Here is a 6,426-nt window from a genome sequence, read left to right as displayed (position 1 = left end):
TCTTTGCCTGCCTTCCAGATGATTGGTAGGAAGCCCATGCTATTTCCTGAGACCGACTGTTATTTATCTTGATTGGCTGATTTTAGCTTTGTAATTTTTAGATCTTTCATGTTGGTCTTCATTGTATTTTTCATTTTTATAGAATAAAAATGTTTTTTTTAAAGAAAAGATAATTCCTACTTCAAAAAAAAGTCACAAAAGATATGTATAAAGTAGCTAAATGAGATGATTCTTCAATCTGCTTTTAGATATTTCTAGCAGAAAATTTATATTGATAAGAACAGGATATGATCTTATCGGCAGAAGAAGCGATAGAGGGTGTGTCATGCAACATTTATTGAATGGAGGTGCTTAGAAGTATTTTAGTTTATCATATTAATATGTAAATTTTTTAATGTGAGTATAAGAATTTATAATTTGCAATTTTATCTTATATAACATTCAAACGCTATGAGGCGATTTCTAGTAGCTAAGAAATTACATTAGGAGAACAAAAATATAAGTCGTTGATATAGAAACATCTTAACTAAATGCAGCTTTAGGAATATGTTATCTAATTTGTTACATAATTTCTAGAATAATTTTGCAAGCTTATATAAGCAAGGTATTATAAGGTCGGAATATGATGAATATTATTATTTTTTTTCTCTAGTTTTATGTCTATTTTATTGCATCTACTTCTTCTATTAGATCCTAGATACATCAGTTTGGTATCAGAGTCATGAATAAGATGGACTCCAGAAGAAGATTAGATGTCGATGAAGATGGGTTGTCTACGACCATACCATGGATGCCGAAGAAGGTGGGCTGTAGACTACGATCGAAGCCATCAATCCTTCCGGGCAGCTCAAGTGATGCATCACTTGATCAAATGGATGAATTATGTGCTAATTTCATTCGTTTCATGGAGAGAATAAGCACATCGGCAACCAATCCAGCCCGTCGCTCCTCTGCTCCTTCAACGCGCACGTGCAACCGACCCTGCTCCAACGCGATTCTTTGGCCGCTGATAGAGAGATTCCAGAGAAGAATGCAGGTGAGAAGAGTTCAAAAATACGTGGAGAGGTTGGACATGATCAAGTTTAAGAATGCGATGCACAAAGTGTATAAGGGAGAATCTCCGGTGACGGCCCTCTCGCAGCAACATCATTTGCAGCAAATTCTTCAGCTTCAAAGGCCGCATCTTTTTGCAGCAGCAGCAGGCTTCATGCCCAATGATGTGACCATGGTTAGTGCTCTTTCAGCTTGTGGAAGAGAGAGAGAATTAGAGCTCGGTAGGTGGATTCATTTTTATTTCAAGCAGAATGAGATTGCAGTGCCTTTATACCAAGGATATAGGGCTAATTATTCTGAAGAATTTTCAAGTGCAATGCAAAACCAGTAATATATTTTCTGCAATTTTGGCAATTGGTCTTTTACCCAACAATCCAGCAAGCAGCTTGTAGAATTTGAATATACAGCCTAAGCTTCCAAGTGCTTCTCGGCCTCTGCAAGCATTGACCTCCTTTGCCCTTTTGATGGAAGCACAATTACCACCTGTCACTTCGAGTCAAATGTCAAAGGAAAGCCCAAATCAAAGCAGTGAAAATGATGGAAGCACATCTATCCAACCATCTACTTTGACAGAGCTTTCAGTTTCTCCTGGAATGGTCTCCTTGGTGTCGTCCACGATGTTTGGCAATCTGATTGGTTTACATTTTAAGACTGAAATTGTTCGTGAATGACATCCTTTTAGTGATTGATAGTCTCTTTGATGATTTAAATGAATGTGGACTGAGATTTAGGCATCGAGAACAATGGCAAAGTCATCTAGATTGGCATAAGAGTGTGGAACTAGGTAGCACTTACAAAGTGTGTTGGAGATGGTATTCAAGCATCAACCGTTCTGGGCACTTTAAACCATATGTGGGCTATTAACTTCCATCTCCTTGGAAGCTTCCCCTTTTGAAGAGGAATTCAACTATTTCAAATTGATAAACTAAGTGTATGAAATTGAGCCAGAGATTGAGCACTACAAGTGTCTGGTTGATGCTTTAGATCGAGCTGGGTTAGTCCAAGAGACCCTGGATTTGATACTAAGGATGCCAATACAACCTGATTCTTTAATTTGCTTAGCATTGCTTGGAGTTCGCAGAGTGCATCGAAGATGCAAAATTTTCGACCAAAGAGGATTGTTATATCTATGCCCCACCATTACTCGCCTCGATGAAGTCGACTACTTTTGACGCAAGGGGAGTATGATGTAGGAACATCTTAACTAAATGCAGCTTTATGAATATGTTATCTTTAACTTGGTGAACTAATATAACACTTGGTGATTGACAACTTGATAATGGTTAAATAAAAAAATCAAATCTATTCCAGTTGGCAAATTTTGTTTAACATATGGAGTTAAGAAATGTTTTATTTTTTCTTTATTTTCTTTAGTTTTTCTGTACTTTACTCTCAAATGATAATGAAATGCATAAAACATAACGAGATGAATAACCAAAGAACATAATTTATACATCGTATGACTCTAAAAGATAGGCAGATGGGAGCAAATCACTTCATGAACAAAATAAATGAACAAGAAACCCATAAACAGCCAAGAAAAGGATCTGCCTATTCTACTCCACTAGAATCCAGTGACGCTCTTCCTCGAGACTACTATTTTACTCCCACCTCTCCCTCCTCGACCTTCTTCCTCAACTCTAAACACAGATCCCTTCGAAATCTCCTTGATCTGATTGAAACCTGAGAAGCTCCTTCTCATGGGGAACAGCTCACCTGCACGGCCTTTCTTCGCTTCCATTCTACCCGCAGACACGCTGCCCACCTTCCTCAGCTCGAGCTTCGGCGCCAATGGTGGAGGTGGAGTCATGGCTGCGTCAAAATTCAGTGCCATTGTAGGCGATGGCTTCCTGTTCTCCTTCCTAAAGGTCTTGGAGCGATCAACAGAACTGGAGAATGATGTTCGCTTTAGCGGCAATGGAAACGGAGTTGATGAGCTCATGCTTGCTATTTTCATCCGGATCTTCCAGTCTCTGAGCTCGGAGTAGGTGGAGTACATGGGACCTCTGCGAAAGGGCTTTAGAACCTGAGGGGGAGAAAGAGGAGGTGGCTCGACTGGTTCGAGATCTGGGAACAGAAGGTTATGTTGGTAGTGGCTGCGATCCGTGGCTTTTGAAACCGATAATTCCGCCATGGATGGAGATCTCTGCTTTCTCCACTTTGTATTCGGACAACCAACGGTCGGAACTTCTATTTTGGAAAGGGCATAGATGACGAAATGGAGATCATGGAACTGTAACAGAGAGATTTGGGGGTATTTATTCAAATTTCGAGTCTAAACGGCTAGATTGTTTTATTGTATTCTGATTGGACTTTAGGACTGAATAAAATTATGCAAGCCATATAGAGTGAGCCTAAAATTTATTAGATTTATTTTATCAAACTAATATTAAAATAAAATTAAAATTTTTTAAAATAATTCTAATATAATTTATATCAGACTATTCTAACAAAAAAATTAAAAAAAAAAATTGTGTCAGAATGTCCTTAACAAACAATATTGTGAGGCCAAATTATAAGAAGAAGAATATCTTAAATGAGAATACTTATAAGAATCTGGTTTATCGATTAATTTAAAAATGAGCAAATACAAAGGATGTAATTCGGGTTTCTAATGAAACTGGATTTTGTTTCTTCAGTTTCTATTCCGGCCGTGATCAGCCTTGTATTTCCCACGCCTTATTCAGCCCGTGATTTCTCAATCAGCCCTATTGCATCCTGGAGTATTCACGGTGGTAGAGAAATGTATAGCTTAACATCTTAACATTGTATGAAGATCCAACACACAATCAGATTAGAGAGAGGGAGTAGCGTTCATAAGAGACCAGAATTTTTACGTGGAAACCCCTAAAAAGGAGGAAAACCACGGGGCCTGACCCAATTTGAATGAATCTACTAGTATTTGCAGTCGATTACAAATAAGGCCCTTCCTAGGGAGAAGGCCTTGGCTTGATGGTACAAATGTACATCATATAGAGCATATTACATGGTGGCAGTTACAATATATACATGTTTGTTTGGTCGGCATGACCATAGTCAGTAAGATAGAGGTTGGAAAGACCATTGTCTGGTGATGGAGGTCGGAAGGACCATAGTAGGCGACGAAGGTCACAAGGACATAGTCAACAGGAGATAAGGGTCCGAAAGACCATAGTTAGCAGGAGACCGAGGTCAGAATGACTATTATCTGGCGATGTAGGTCGGAAAGACCGTAGTCGGCAGGAGACAGGGGTCAGAAAGACAGTAGTTGGCAGGAGACCGGGGTCAGAAAGATCGTTGTCTAGTGATGTAGGTTAGAAGGACCATAGTAGGCAACAGAGGTCAGAAGAACTGTAGTCGGCAGGAGACAGGGGTCCGAAAGACCGTAGTTAGCAGGAGACCGGGGGGGGTCAGAATGACTATTATCTGGCGATGTAGGTCGGAAAGACCGTAGTCGGCAGGAGACAGGGGTCTGAAAGACAGTAGTTGGCAGGAGACCGGGGTCAGAAAGATCGTTGTCTAGCGATGTAGGTTGGAAGGACCGTAGTAGGCAACAGAGGTCAGAAGAACCGTAGTCGGCAAGAGATAGGGGTCCGAAAGACCGTACCAGGGTCAGAAAGACCATTGTAGTATGGCGGTACTCTGGTAGATGAAAATTTGCATTGTACTTCTGATATAAGACATTCACAAATCAACTCAATGATCCCTCTACGCTAGTTGCTATGGACCTTCTACATATAATCTTTTAATGATTTGGATGATAATGTATTCATGCAGCAAATTAGAGCATATATTTTATACATGATTGGTTCCTTCCTCATGCCAGATTGCTCAGGGTCGAATGTATCGTTACAATACTACCACTTATGAAAATTTTGATGCAATTTAATATGATGTCACTAGTTAGTTTGATCCTCGCAAACTTATACCGAGAACCATGTATGGCGACGAAAATCACAGATTGCATATTGTTGGAAGTTTGCCACTGCTATTGGTAAACCGACACTTTGAGTGCTAACCTTCCTCGATATTACTAGAAAATCTCTTAGTTACAACATAATTTACTGTTACATTTATGTGAATCAAAATCCAATCACTATTCATTTAAGACCGTTTGTTTGAGGTTTCATCTAGGAACTTATTAATTTATCGATATGAGCTAGACATACTCTAGTAGAGCTAGGTATGATGGTAGATCGGGTTATACAAGCATAGATTTTTTAATTGCATAAAAACTCATTCAACTAAACCTTGTGCAAGTTCGATGTATCATGCCCTCTACGATTGTGATGAGTTGTATTACTGGCTTGAGGCTTTTTATTCATTAATTACAACTTGCTTGATTCCACTGAGAAGCGTGGGAGACAATGGTCCAGCAGAAGTCATGACAAGCCTCAGAAGTCAAGGCGATCTACATCAGATGCTCCGTCAAAGATGATCGGAGAGAGCAGTTATGCAAAAGCAACATATGAACCAGCGAGACAATCAATGTATATGGCGCTAGATAGTTTGTTGTGCCATCAGAGTTTACTGGAGGATTTCCTATCATAATTTGGGGGGGGCGTTAGAGGTAAGACCATCAACACAATATTGAAATCAGCGTGGCCTAAAATGGGGTAGTAGTACTTTTGCATACCAGACATATACTCAAGCATCAGAAGAAGTGTCGCTACACATGTCAGGTATGCAGATCCTAGCATGGATGAATCCATTCATATTGCCACATTCTCCTACACAACAAGATGAGCTCCTCAACCTAACTCAACCACCACAAAACACTACAGACTTGGAGGGAGAAGGTAGAGATGTTGTTGAGGCCTACTTAGAACTAAGGACAAACCAACCACCTGTTGGGTATACACCAGGGAGGGTGGTCATCCCTAAATATAATAAGAAGAAATAGGGGAGAAGATTGACATCATGTATGTTGTGTTGATGTAATTAAACCATATATCTTATTTACTACGATATGAACTTCTCTTCTATTTTATTTAATTGCAAATAATTTTACATAAATAGAATAATAATAAGTATAATTTAAATATTTTATTATAAACGTAAATGTTAAAATAATATTATTGCTATTGGTACAATAAAAGTTATATTTTAAACTAACATAATTAATCTATAATATGCTATTAAGTTAATATAATTTATTTATAATTTATTTAAAACATATTTTAATAATTTATTTAAAATATAAAAACAAGAATATACATACTTAGTACAAATTATTAACAAATGAATTTGCATTTATTTTATTTTAATTAAATTTTAAAATAAAACTAAATTTATAAATAATATACTATTTAAATTTTGTCAAAAAAAACTTAATACTCATATAGTAAACTAAAATTGTTTTTATTAATTTAAATCTTAACTTAAAAATTTATT

Source organism: Dendrobium catenatum, unplaced genomic scaffold, assembly GCF_001605985.2.
Source record: "Dendrobium catenatum unplaced genomic scaffold, ASM160598v2 fragScaff_scaffold_901, whole genome shotgun sequence".
NCBI lineage: Eukaryota > Viridiplantae > Streptophyta > Magnoliopsida > Asparagales > Orchidaceae > Dendrobium > Dendrobium catenatum.
The sequence above is the reverse complement of the archived record's forward strand: the minus strand, read 5'-3'. Positions refer to the sequence as shown.